This window comes from Ranitomeya variabilis, chromosome 1 (assembly GCF_051348905.1).
Source record: "Ranitomeya variabilis isolate aRanVar5 chromosome 1, aRanVar5.hap1, whole genome shotgun sequence".
NCBI classification, from domain to species: domain Eukaryota; kingdom Metazoa; phylum Chordata; class Amphibia; order Anura; family Dendrobatidae; genus Ranitomeya; species Ranitomeya variabilis.
This window is the reverse complement of record NC_135232.1, coordinates 682,352,839-682,367,509: the sequence shown is the minus strand read 5'-3', so window position 1 is coordinate 682,367,509 and position 14,671 is coordinate 682,352,839.

The window sequence follows — 14,671 nt, the reverse complement described above, 5'->3', positions numbered from 1 at the left end:
GATTTGCCTGTAACTGCCCCTCAAACCAGCACAACCGCAGATTTGACAACTGGAACTTTGGCCCACATGGCGGATTATGCCTTACGTATCCTCAAAAGGGACCCACGCATTATTAAAATGATGAGCGATGACGATTACTGGTTGGCCTGCATCCTTGACCCTCACTATAAAGGCAAATTGCAAAATATTATGCCACATGAGAACCTCGAACAAATATTAGCAACCAAACAAGCTACTCTTGTAGACCGTTTGATTCAGGCATTCCCAGCACACAGCACCGGTGATGGTTCTCACACGAGCTGCAGGGGGCTACAGGGCAGAGGTGTTAGAGGTGCACAAATCAGAAGTGGCGTTGGACAGAGGGGTTTTCTGACCAGGTTGTGGAGTGATTTCGCAATGACCGCAGACAGGACAGGTACTGCAGCATCTATTCAAAGTGACAGGAGACAACATTTGTCCAGTATGGTTACTAACTATTTTTCATCCCTTATCGATGTTCTCCCTCAACCGTCATTCCCATTTGATTACTGGGCATCCAAATTAGACACCTGGCCTGAATTGGCAGAATATGCATTGCAGGAGCTTGCTTGCCCAGCAGCTAGTGTGCTATCAGAAAGAGTATTCAGTGCTGCTGGTTCAATATTAACCGAAAAAAGGACTCGTCTGGCTACCCAAAATGTGGATGATCTAACCTTCATTAAAATGAACCACTCCTGGATTTCAAATTATTTTGCCCCACCTTTCCCGGCTGACACCTAGCTTTCCTATAAAAAGGTCTTGCTTGTGGACTGGTCTTACTGAGTGTTCCAATCTCTTAATTTGCAACAGCTGTTTGTCCAGCATAAGACATGTTTACACCTCCCTCAATGGGAAAACTCCCCCCACGGGGCCGTGGTCTCGCCACTTGGCGCAAGCACCCGTTAGAGTGCCGTTTGTCTGAAGAGGTGGGTGTGCCCGCTTTTGGTCGACGGCACTGCCACTGGGTCCCTCATAGTACAATAAAGTGTCTCTGGCGGTGGTGGCGCGCACCCAACGTCAGACACACCGTTGTAAGATGAGGGGCCCTGGGACGGTACCGCCGGCCACAAGAGAGTTCATCCCCCCCCCCCCGGCTCAAACTGTGCTCTACCACGTGCAAAATTATCTCTCACAGCTCCACCAATGTTTAGTCTATGCGCTGACATCATTCAATGCCTGGCACTGACAATACCAATTTGTTGACATCTATGATGCTAGTTAAAGTAGTCTGGGTCAGTGTCCTATATTGGCATCAGTAAATACTTACTGCCAAATTACTATGTCAGAAACTCAGCAGATGAGCCCACCCCTGTACCTAAGTATGCCAAATTTTTTTTTTTTTTTTGCGAGACATTAACATCTATTTATTTTTTGTGAGTACTAACTGTGTCAGACACTCCTTGCAATCGTCCTCCGCTGACCACACCAATGCTGCCTGTGTACCCCTGCGAGATAACTCTAAGTGCCTTGAGCCTATTTTTATTTATTTTAGGCCTAGTAAGCCTGTCTGCGGTCCCTCCTTGCAATCCTCCTCCACTGACCACAATGCTGCCTGTGTATCCATGTAACCTATTTAAAACTGCCTTGAGACTATTTTTATTTATTTTAGGCCTAGTAAGCCTGTCTGTGGTCCCTCCTTGCAATCCTCCTCCACTGACCACAATGCTGCCTGTGTATCCATGTAACCTATTTAAAACTGCATTGAGCCTATTTTTAGTTATTTTAGGCCTAGTAAGCCTGTCTGCGGTCCCTCCTTGCAATCCTCCTCCACTGACCACAATGCTGCCTGTGTATCCATGTAACCTATTTAAAACTGCATTGAGCCTATTTTTAGTTATTTTAGGCCTAGTAAGCCTGTCTGCGGTCCCTCCTTGCAATCCTCCTCCACTGACCACAATGCTGCCTGTGTATCCATGTAACCTATTTAAAACTGCCTTGAGCCTATTTTTATTTATTTTAGGCCTAGTAAGCCTGTCTGCGGTCCCTCCTTGCAATCCTCCTCCGCTGACCACACCAATGCTGCCCGTGTACCCCTGGAACCTATTTAAAAGTTCATAGAGCCTATTTATATATTTTATTTAATATTAATAAAGCCATGATGGACTACGCTGTACCACGCTACAAGCTAACCAGTCGACACTTCTTTTGCGAGAAAAGCCATCCCAACCCTCCACCAGCATGTAAAAGACTGCATTGTCCATGCACTCTGGCAATCTGTGAGTACAAAGGTGCACCTGACAACAGACGCATGGACCTGTAGGCATGGCCACGGAAGGTTACGTGTCCATTACGGCGCAATGGGTTAATGTGGGGGATGCATGGTCCACAGGGGACAGCCTACTAAGTCTGTCTGCAGTCCCTAATTCAAATTGTCCTCCACTGTATAAATCTGAGCTTCAACCTTCTGGCTCTCATTAAGTGCTGTTTTTTAAAAAATTGGTGGTTAGGGCCTACTAACGGTGTCAGCCGCTCCTGGGTGTTGTCCTCCTCCTGAGTGTTCTCCTCCTCCTTGGTGTTCTCCTCCAGGTTGCCTTGTCTGAGCTTCAACCTTCTGGCTCTCATTAAGCGCTTTTTTAGCAAAAAATTGGTGGTTACGGCCTACTAACGGTGTCTGCCGCTCCCTGGTGTTGTCCTCCACTGTCTAAATCTGAGCTTCAACCTTCTGGCTCTCATTAAGTGCTTTCTTTAAATAAATTGGTGGTTAGGGCCTACTAACGGTGTCTGCTGCTCCCTGGTGTTGTCCTCCACTGTCTAAATCTGAGCTTCAACCTTCTGGCTCTCATTAAGTGCTGTTTTTAAAAAAATTGGTGGTTAGGGCCTACTAACGGTGTCTGCCGCTCCCTGGTGTTGTCCTCCACTGTCTAAATCTGAGCTTCAACCTTCTGGCTCTCATTAAGTGCTTTCTTTAAATAAATTGGTGGTTAGGGCCTACTAACGGTGTCTGCCGCTCCCTGGTGTTGTCCTCCACTGTCTAAATCTGAGCTTCAACCTTCTGGCTCTCATTAAGTGCTGTTTTTAAAAAAATTGGTGGTTAGGGCCTACTAACGGTGTCTGCCGCTCCCTGGTGTTGTCCTCCACTGTCTAAATCTGAGCTTCAACCTTCTGGCTCTCATTAAGTGCTTTCTTTAAATAAATTGGTGGTTAGGGCCTACTAACGGTGTCTGCCGCTCCCTGGTGTTGTCCTCCACTGTCTAAATCTGAGCTTCAACCTTCTGGCTCTCATTAAGTGCTGTTTTTTAAAAAACTGGTGGTTAGGGCCTACTAACGGTGTCTGCTGCTCCTGGGTGTTGTCCTCCTCCTGAGTGTTCTCCTCCTCCTTGGTGTTCTCCTCCAGGTTGCCTTGTCTGAGCTTCAACCTTCTGGCTCTCATTAAGTGCTTTTTTAGCAAAAAATTGGTGGTTAGGGCCTACTAACGGTGTCTGCCGCTCCCTGGTGTTGTCCTCCACTGTCTAAATCTGAGCTTCAACCTTCTGGCTCTCATTAAGTGCTGTTTTTAAAAAAATTGGTGGTTAGGGCCTACTAACGGTGTCTGCCGCTCCCTGGTGTTGTCCTCCACTGTCTAAATCTGAGCTTCAACCTTCTGGCTCTCATTAAGTGCTTTCTTTAAATAAATTGGTGATTGGGGCCTACTAACGGTGTCTGCCGCTCCCTGGTGTTGTCCTCCACTGTATAAATCTGAGCTTCAACCTTCTGGCTCTCATTAAGTGCTGTTTTTTAAAAAACTGGTGGTTAGGGCCTACTAACGGTGTCTGCTGCTCCTGGGTGTTGTCCTCCTCCTGAGTGTTCTCCTCCTCCTTGGTGTTCTCCTCCAGGTTGCCTTGTCTGAGCTTCAACCTTTTGGCTCTCATTAAGTGCTTTTTTAACAAAAAATTGGTGGTTACGGCCTACTAACAGTGTCTGCCGCTCCGTGGTGTTGTCCACCACTGTTTAAATCTGAGCTTCAACCTTCTGGCTCTCATTAAGTGCTTTCTTTAAATAAATTGGTGGTTAGGGCCTACTAACGGTGTCTGCCGCTCCCTGGTGTTGTCCTCCACTGTCTAAATCTGAGCTTCAACCTTCTGGCTCTCATTAAGTGCTGTTTTTAAAAAAATTGGTGGTTAGGGCCTACTAACGGTGTCTGCCGCTCCCTGGTGTTGTCCTCCACTGTCTAAATCTGAGCTTCAACCTTCTGGCTCTCATTAAGTGCTTTCTTTAAATAAATTGGTGGTTAGGGCCTACTAACGGTGTCTGCCGCTCCCTGGTGTTGTCCTCCACTGTATAAATCTGAGCTTCAACCTTCTGGCTCTCATTAAGTGCTGTTTTTTAAAAAACTGGTGGTTAGGGCCTACTAACGGTGTCTGCTTCTCCTGGGTGTTGTCCTCCTCCTGAGTGTTCTCCTCCTCCTTGGTGTTCTCCTCCAGGTTGCCTTGTCTGAGCTTCAACCTTTTGGCTCTCATTAAGTGCTTTTTTAACAAAAAATTGGTGGTTACGGCCTACTAACAGTGTCTGCCGCTCCGTGGTGTTGTCCTCCACTGTTTAAATCTGAGCTTCAACCTTCTGGCTCTCATTAAGTGCTTTCTTTAAATAAATTGGTGGTTAGGGCCTACTAACGGTGTCTGCCGCTCCCTGGTGTTGTCCTCCACTGTCTAAATCTGAGCTTCAACCTTCTGGCTCTCATTAAGTGCTTTCTTTAAATAAATTGGTGGTTAGGGCCTACTAACGGTGTCTGCTGCTCCCTGGTGTTGTCCTCCACTGTATAAATCTGAGCTTCAACCTTCTGGCTCTCATTAAGTGCTGTTTTTTAAAAAACTGGTGGTTAGGGTCTACTAACAGTGTCTGCCGCTCCTGGGTGTTGTCCTCCTCCTGAGTGTTCTCCTCCTCCTTGGTGTTCTCCTCCAGGTTGCCTTGTCTGATCTTCAACCTTCTGGCTCTCATTAAGTGCTTTTTTAGCAAAAAATTGGTGGTTAGGGCCTACTAACGGTGTCTGCCGCTCCCTGGTGTTTTCCTCCACTGTCTAAATCTGAGCTTCAACCTTCTGGCTCTCATTAAGTGCTTTCTTTAAATAAATTGGTGGTTAGGGCCTACTAACGGTGTCTGCCGCTCCCTGGTGTTGTCCTCCACTGTCTAAATCTGAGCTTCAACCTTCAGGCTCTCATTAAGTGCTTTCTTTAAATGAATTGGTGGTTTGGGCCTACTAACGGTGTCTGCCGCTCCCTGGTGTTGTCCTCCACTGTCTAAATCTGAGCTTCAACCTTCTGGCTCTCATTAAGTGCTGTTTTTAAAAAAATTGGTGGTTAGGGCCTACTAACGGTGTCTGCCGCTCCCTGGTGTTGTCCTCCACTGTCTAAATCTGAGCTTCAACCTTCTGGCTCTCATTAAGTGCTTTCTTTAAATAAATTGGTGGTTAGGGCCTACTAACGGTGTCTGCCGCTCCCTGGTGTTGTCCTCCACTGTATAAATCTGAGCTTCAACCTTCTGGCTCTCATTAAGTGCTGTTTTTTAAAAAACTGGTGGTTAGGGCCTACTAACGGTGTCTGCCGCTCCTGGGTGTTGTCCTCCTCCTGAGTGTTCTCCTCCTCCTTGGTGTTCTCCTCCAGGTTGCCTTGTCTGAGCTTCAACCTTCTGGCTCTCATTAAGTGCTTTTTTAGCAAAAAATTGGTGGTTAGGGCCTACTAACGGTGTCTGCCGCTCCCTGGTGTTGTCCTCCACTGTCTAAATCTGAGCTTCAACCTTCTGGCTCTCATTAAGTGCTTTCTTTAAATAAATTGGTGGTTAGGGCCTACTAACGGTGTCTGCCGCTCCCTGGTGTTGTCCTCCACTGTCTAAATCTGAGCTTCAACCTTCTGGCTCTCATTAAGTGCTTTCTTTAAATAAATTGGTGGTTAGGGCCTACTAACGGTGTCTGCCGCTCCCTGGTGTTGTCCTCCACTGTCTAAATCTGAGCTTCAACCTTCTGGCTCTCATTAAGTGCTTTCTTTAAATAAATTGGTGGTTAGGGCCTACTAACGGTGTCTGCCGCTCCCTGGTGTTGTCCTCCACTGTATAAATCTGAGCTTCAACCTTCTGGCTCTCATTAAGTGCTGTTTTTTAAAAAACTGGTGGTTAGGGTCTACTAACGGTGTCTGCCGCTCCTGGGTGTTGTCCTCCTCCTGAGTGTTCTCCTCCTCCTTGGTGTTCTCCTCCAGGTTGCCTTGTCTGAGCTTCAACCTTCTGGCTCTCATTAAGTGCTTTTTTAGCAAAAAATTGGTGGTTAGGGCCTACTAACGGTGTCTGCCGCTCCCTGGTGTTGTCCTCCACTGTCTAAATCTGAGCTTCAACCTTCTGGCTCTCATTAAGTGCTTTCTTTAAATAAATTGGTGGTTAGGGCCTACTAACGGTGTCTGCCGCTCCCTGGTGTTGTCCTCCACTGTCTAAATCTGAACTTCAACCTTCAGGCTCTCATTAAGTGCTTTCTTTAAATGAATTGGTGGTTTGGGCCTACTAACGGTGTCTGCCGCTCCCTGGTGTTGTCCTCCACTGTCTAAATCTGAGCTTCAACCTTCTGGCTCTCATTAAGTGCTGTTTTTAAAAAAATTGGTGGTTAGGGCCTACTAACGGTGTCTGCCGCTCCCTGGTGTTGTCCTCCACTGTCTAAATCTGAGCTTCAACCTTCTGGCTCTCATTAAGTGCTTTCTTTAAATAAATTGGTGGTTAGGGCCTACTAACGGTGTCTGCCGCTCCCTGGTGTTGTCCTCCACTGTATAAATCTGAGCTTCAACCTTCTGGCTCTCATTAAGTGCTGTTTTTTAAAAAACTGGTGGTTAGGGCCTACTAACGGTGTCTGCCGCTCCTGGGTGTTGTCCTCCTCCTGAGTGTTCTCCTCCTCCTTGGTGTTCTCCTCCAGGTTGCCTTGTCTGAGCTTCAACCTTCTGGCTCTCATTAAGTGCTTTTTTAGCAAAAAATTGGTGGTTAGGGCCTACTAACGGTGTCTGCCGCTCCCTGGTGTTGTCCTCCACTGTCTAAATCTGAGCTTCAACCTTCTGGCTCTCATTAAGTGCTTTCTTTAAATAAATTGGTGGTTAGGGCCTACTAACGGTGTCTGCCGCTCCCTGGTGTTGTCCTCCACTGTATAAATCTGAGCTTCAACCTTCTGGCTCTCATTAAGTGCTGTTTTTGAAAAAACTGGTGGTTAGGGCCTACTAACGGTGTCTGCCGCTCCTGGGTGTTGTCCTCCTCCTGAGTGTTCTCCTCCTCCTTGGTGTTCTCCTCCAGGTTGCCTTGTCTGAGCTTCAACCTTTTGGCTCTCATTAAGTGCTTTTTTAACAAAAAATTGGTGGTTACGGCCTACTAACGGTGTCTGCCACTCCGTGGTGTTGTCCTCCACTGTTTAAATCTGAGCTTCAACCTTCTGGCTCTCATTAAGTGCTTTCTTTAAATAAATTGGTGGTTAGGGCCTACTAACGGTGTCTGCCGCTCCCTGGTGTTGTCCTCCACTGTCTAAATCTGAGCTTCAACCTTCTGGCTCTCATTAAGTGCTTTCTTTAAATAAATTGGTGGTTAGGGCCTACTAACGGTGTCTGCCGCTCCCTGGTGTTGTCCTCCACTGTATAAATCTGAGCTTCAACCTTCTGGCTCTCATTAAGTGCTGTTTTTTAAAAAACTGGTGGTTAGGGTCTACTAACGGTGTCTGCCGCTCCTGGGTGTTGTCCTCCTCCTGAGTGTTCTCCTCCTCCTTGGTGTTCTCCTCCAGGTTGCCTTGTCTGAGCTTCAACCTTCTGGCTCTCATTAAGTGCTTTTTAGCAAAAAATTGGTGGTTAGGGCCTACTAACGGTGTCTGCCGCTCCCTGGTGTTGTCCTGCACTGTCTAAATCTGAGCTTCAACCTTCTGGCTCTCATTAAGTGCTTTCTTTAAATAAATTGGTGGTTAGGGCCTACTAACGGTGTCTGCCGCTCCCTGGTGTTGTCCTCCACTGTCTAAATCTGAGCTTCAACCTTCTGGCTCTCATTAAGTGCTGTTTTTTAAAAAATTGGTGGTTAGGGCCTACTAACGGTGTCTGCCGCTCCCTGGTGTTGTCCTCCACTGTCTAAATCTGAGCTTCAACCTTCTGGCTCTCATTAAGTGCTTTCTTTAAATAAATTGGTGGTTAGGGCCTACTAACGGTGTCTGCCGCTCCCTGGTGTTGTCCTCCACTGTATAAATCTGAGCTTCAACCTTCTGGCTCTCATTAAGTGCTGTTTTTTAAAAAACTGGTGGTTAGGGCCTACTAACGGTGTCTGCCGCTCCTGGGTGTTGTCCTCCTCCTGAGTGTTCTCCTCCTCCTTGGTGTTCTCCTCCAGGTTGCCTTGTCTGAGCTTCAACCTTTTGGCTCTCATTAAGTGCTTTTTTAACAAAAAATTGGTGGTTACGGCCTACTAACGGTGTCTGCCGCTCCGTGGTGTTGTCCTCCACTGTTTAAATCTGAGCTTCAACCTTCTGGCTCTCATTAAGTGCTTTCTTTAAATAAATTGGTGGTTAGGGCCTACTAACGGTGTCTGCCGCTCCCTGGTGTTGTCCTCCACTGTCTAAATCTGAGCTTCAACCTTCTGGCTCTCATTAAGTGCTTTCTTTAAATAAATTGGTGGTTAGGGCCTACTAACGGTGTCTGCCGCTCCCTGGTGTTGTCCTCCACTGTCTAAATCTGAGCTTCAACCTTCTGGCTCTCATTAAGTGCTTTCTTTAAATAAATTGGTAGTTAGGGCCTACTAACGGTGTCTGCCGCTCCCTGGTATTGTCCTCCACTGTATAAATCTGAGCTTCAACCTTCTGGCTCTCATTAAGTGCTTTCTTTAAATAAATTGGTGGTTAGGGCCTACTAACGGTGTCTGCCGCTCCTGGGTGTCCTCCTCCTGAGTGTTCTCCTCCTCCTTGGTGTTCTCCTCCAGGTTGCCTTGTCTGAGCTTCAACCTTCTGGCTCTCATTAAGTGCTTTTTTAACAAAAAATTGGTGGTTAGGGCCTACTAACGGTGTCTGCCGCTCCCTGGTGGTGTCCTCCACTGTATAAAGCTGAGCTTCAGTCTTTAGGCTTTCGGCCTATAGTATCAGATATTAAACTGCATTTGGCCTTCAACTTTGGTTGGGGCCTACTAACGGTGTGTGCCGCTCCCTGGTGTTGTCCTCCACTGTATAAAGCTGAGCTTCAGTCTTTAGGCTTTCGGCCTATAGTATCAGATATTAAACTGCATTTGGCCTACTAGTGTGGTTGGGCCCTTAAAACAGTGTCTGCTGCTCCTGGGTTTGCTACTCCACTGAACAAAGCAATGCCGCCTGTTTAGTCCTGTTACCAATTTTGAACTGCATTTAGCCTACTTTATTCTTTGGCCCTATATCTGTGTTTCCTCCTCTTCCTGCCCATTGCCCAGCCACTACTAGATGAGTCTGCTGGTACATTGACCTAGACCACTACATTCCCCTTGCACTCTACACAGCCAGAATCTGACCCTGCTGAAAGTAAGGTTCCCCTTCCCGCATGTTATACCACCTTACACAGGGACAAAGAGGAAGGTGCAGATGAAAGTGCCGGTTCCTTCATCAGGTAGGGGGGCATACTCGTTGGCGACGTCACTGGCACAGGGCCCCTCAGAGTACGCAAAAGTGTCGCTGATGGTGGGAGGCGCCCCCGCCGTGCAAACACACCGCTGTACTTTGAGGGGCCCTGTGCCAGTGCCAATGCCAACGAGTGGGCCCCCCCTGCTTGCTTAGGATCACAGCACTTGCAAACTTGACATACTCACCTCTCACTGCTCCACCGCCGTGACGTAGTCCACGTTTCCTGGGCCCACTAAAACCTTGAACCAGCCCTACCCCCCACAACTTTTGCCAAATGACCCCCAATTTCCAATGCCAAACTATTATTATAAAGTTAATTAAGATTGACAAGCTTCAGAAACAAGAATGGATGTTTTTGGCATTAAAATGGGCACTGTAGGTGTTTTCCTGGCCTCCACTCACTGCCGACTATGCTTCCCCATTGACTTGCATTGGGTTTCGTGTTTCGGTCGATCCCCGACTTTTCGCGATAATCAGCCGACTGCACTCGACTCGACTTTGGACAAAGTCGGGTTTCGCAAAACCCGACTCGATCTTAAAAAAAAATGAAAGTCGCTCAACCCTATACACCACTTCTGAAGCCAGAGCAATGTGAACAGGTCATTGGATAGCAGATAATGCTTCCAGCAGGCTTGGCAGCACCACACAGTCTTTCACATGGTACAGTCTCACAAGCCTAAAGTCTGGATCACTTAATCCTCCTCATCCATTCTCGCGTCATGTTGAGTCTCAGGAGAGTGGTGATCCCACACTAAGACACTCCGAGGAGCTGTTTACCACAACATTTCTTGTTTGTGGCCTCTCAGCCTGTATGCTTCAAGCGGTACAGGACAACATGCTGTTTAGAGATGCACAAAACTTAGAGCAGTGACGGCCACAAAGACATGATGGTGGAGAAGGGGAAATTTGAGTTAAGGGGGAGGAAGATGATGATGAGACACAGTTGCCGCTAAGTCTTGTTGTTGTTAAATCATGAAGTCAGGAGGACCATGGTGCGGTGGTGGAAGACAAGTTGGTGAATGACAAAGTCACCGACCCAACCTGGAAAGCTGGCATTCAGAGCGAGGCCAGCAGCACTGAGGGGGAGAGATCGGCAGCACCAAAACAGACAGGAGGAGGCAGTGGGGTGACCAGTGGGAGAAGGCGGGCAACTATTCCGCAGAACACTGACAGTCCTGAATTTCTCCGTCAAAGAGTTAGATGTTCTCCAGTCTGAGACTTTTTTAAAGAGAATTCTGAAACAAACCAAAATGGGAATTTGCAACCTGTGCCATCCAAATATCAGCAAGGACCTGACCACTAAGAACCTAACCACCACGAACATGACCAGGCACATGCCATCTAAACACCTGACTCGGTGGGCCAAACGCATGGGTCCATGATTGGGGCCATTGGTTGACACCAGTGCTTCTTCCCCTGTGCTAGGTGCTTCCCAATCCCCACTGGCACAGATGCCTCCTGCCCTGCACCTATCCTTGCACATCATCAGAGACTTCTAAATCCTTGTCCCAACCCAGCCTTTAGCTGTCCCTACACCAGGTCTTAAAACGAACAAGAAGGTTCCCAGCCACTCACCCTCAGGCCCAAATGATAAACGGGTACATTTCCAGGCTGCCTGCCATGCAAATGTTGCCATTTAGGCTGATAGACATGGAGGATTTCCGCCAACTCATGGTGACAGCTGTCCCTTGGTACTTGGTCTCCAGTCGCAACTTTTTCTCCTGGTGTGGCATCCCTGCCTTGTACCAGCACTTGTCCAGGAACATCACTCTTACCAATGCTCTTACTGACATTGTGCACTTATCTATCAGGGTTTCCTCCATCTCCTACAGCAGTTCCTGTACACCCTCCTGCTCTGCAGCACTGCCTCAGCGAAGCAGCATCAGGCTCTGCTGAAGCTAATTCATCTAGGAGACAAACTGCACACAATGGCAGAGTTACTGAAAGAAATAACAAACCAGACAGATCTGTGGTTTTTGCTGCTGAACCTCTGAACAGGCATGGTCGTGTGTGATAATAGGCGGCTGTGAAGCTTGGCAATCTCACACACATACCATTGTTGACAAGTGCTCAACTTGGTAGTTCACCGCCCATTTCCGCAAGTTGGCTATAGCTGCTTTATTCCATGACGCTTTACATGTGAGCGGGGCAAATATAGGCAAGTACAATAAACATGAGTAAAACAAGGCACACAAAAGTACAGGAGGAGAGAGGACCCTGCTCGCGAGGGCTCACAGTGTACAGCGGATGGGTGAGGATATACTAGGAGAGGGTAGAGTTGGTCATGCGGCGGTTCAGCAGACAGCAGCAATACTATGTGCTGGAACTCTACACTGCACATGCTGGCAAGGCTTTGTTAGCAGAAGAGGCCAGTGGTTGGGTACCAGCTCCAACACGCCCATCAGTATTTTGGTCAACCTCCGCACATAACAACTGAAGAATGGGAATGGATGTCTGACATTTGTCTGGTTCTTCAAGACTTTGAGGACTCCACAAAGAGCAATGATGATGCCATAGTCAACGCAACTATCCTGTTTTTTAGTGATGAGCAATCATGCTCAGATAGCATCTTATCCAAGCAAGCTCAGGTGCTAACCAAGCATTTGGGCGTGCTTGTATATTATATTCGAGTCCCTGCCGCTGTTAGACAACCTGTTTGTTACACAATCCCCACATGTGTTGAGGCAGTCTAACAGCCTCAAATCATGCAACCACAGAGTCTGGAACATAATATACGAGCACGCCCAGATGCTTGGGTACGCCCAAGCGTGCTCGGATGAGATGTTACCTGAACATGTTCGCTCATCACTAGCGTTTTTTCTTACTGCCGTCAAATTCATCTAAATTAAAAACGATGACAATGAGACTTAACAATGAGACTGGCCGGAGAATGCTACTTTATTAAGTAATCTCGCTTTCCCAAATTCTTCGTTATCACCTTCCTATCTTGAATCTTATTCTATACTTTCCATTTTCAGGAGGGTGTCATTAATTTGTACGCTTTCTGCATGTGTGCCAACCAGCGGTGGTAATCTCCCTTTCGCATTAGAAAGCTAATTGCATATCCAAACATGCTGTAGGTGCATTTACTTTAGATGTTAGGAAAGCACAATCAGCATGTTCTGTAATTATTCTTCAATTTTAGGTTATAATGATTTGTTTAGAATATAAATTAGCGCACCTGTGAACAGGAGGTAAGTAAACACCTCAGGCACTGAAAATAAACAATGGGAGAAAGAAGGATATCCCACCACACAGGAGTACGTTTGTGCTCATAGATATAAAGTCCTAGATGTAGTAATATAACACTTTGACTTCTAAAATAGGTATAATAAAAGTATAATACATTCTCTTTTAGGGCTCATACCCATATGTGAGAAAAAAAATGGCCCAATTTCCGGATGAGTGCTATGTGAGTGTCATGCGAGTGTCATGCGAGTACAATGTGATTTTTAAACGCAACATCAGTATGACATCCGTATGCAATCCGTGTGCAATACGATTTTAACAAGAGCTTTTACATACAGCAGTTCTCTGTAATTTACACATCGTTTTAAAACAAAATATTTAAAACACACACACTTATTTATACACTGCTCAAAAAAATAAAAGGAACACTAAAATCCCTCATCCTAGATATCACTAAAATATTCCATGTAAATCTTTATTCATTACATAGTGGAATGTGTTGAGGACAATAAAACCTAAAAATTATCAACATAAATCACAACTAATATCCCACAGAGGTCTGGAGTTGGAATGATGCTCAAAATCAAAGTGGAAAATGAAGTTACAGGCTGATCCAACTTCAGTGGAAATGCCTCAAGACAAGGAAATGATGCTCAGTAGTGTGTGTGGCCTCCACGTGCCTGTATGATTTCCCTACAACGCCTGGGCATGCTCCTGATAAGGCAGCGGATGGTCTCCTGAGGGATCTCCTCCCAGACCTGGATTAAAGCATCCGCCAACTCCTGGACAGTCTGTGGTGCAATGTGACGTTGGTGGATGGTGCAAGACATGATGTCCCAGATGTGTTCAATCGGATTCAGGTCTGGGGAACGGGCAGGCCAGTCCATAGCTTCAATGCCTTCATCTTGCAGGAACTGCTGACACACTCCAGCCACATGAGGTCTGGCATTGTCCTGCATTAGGAGGAACCCAGGGCCAACCACACCAGCATATGGTCTCACAAGGGGTCTGAGGATCTCATCTCAGTACCTAATGGCAGTCAGGCTACCTCTGGTGAGCATATGTGAGTCGCCAAGCCAGGGCAGTGGGGTACTCGGTACCGGGTCCGGTCTGAAGGGGGATATCACGGTGGCTGCGACCCGGGTTCGTGGTCCTGGGGCTCAATGTTAAAGGGGAACGGTCTTTAAAGGGGAAAATGTTTATGAGTCTGTCATGACGACACTTGTGGTGTTCGGTCAGTAGTGGGACCGACGCTGCATTGAAGGGGTCCCCTGGGGGATGTTGCGGCAGCATGGGTGTTACACTTCCCACAGGTGAAGCGGGGTCCTCAGGGGTCCTATGGTGTAAGGCATGGATGGTATGTGCCAGTGAGTAAATGGAGGAGACAAGTTGTAAGTCTTTACCTGGTTTACTGCAGATGGTAGGCCACAGTCCAGGGCACCGGCAACAGGTACATTATGAGTCCAGGCAGTCCAGAGACAAGTGGAATCCCCTTGGCAGGTCAGGTTGGGGGCCTTCCACTCTGAGCTTGCTGTGTCTGAGGTCCCTGTTGCCACTAAGTGCTCCAAACAAGGTCCTAGTAGTTTCCCCTGTCCTGGGACAGGTACCTGCATGGTAGGCAGCTTGAGCCATCCTTTCTGGGGGTCTCCGCATGGTGATTCCAGGCTCCAGGGTGCTGCTGTACCAAAGGTGCAAATGGGCAATGTCCATGTAATCCTATGCGCTCCAGTTCTGCTCTGTGTCTTAGAGTTTCCACAAAAGCCTCGGGTTCCTGGTACCCGGTTTCTGCGCAATGACTCCTGGGAGGCCTACTCGTATCCTCCTTGCATCCTGTATCTCCTCTCTGCTGCCTTCCTGTCTGTCCTCCCTCACAGACTCTCCGTGCAACCTGAACTGCACTCACTGGTCTCCTGCGACCAA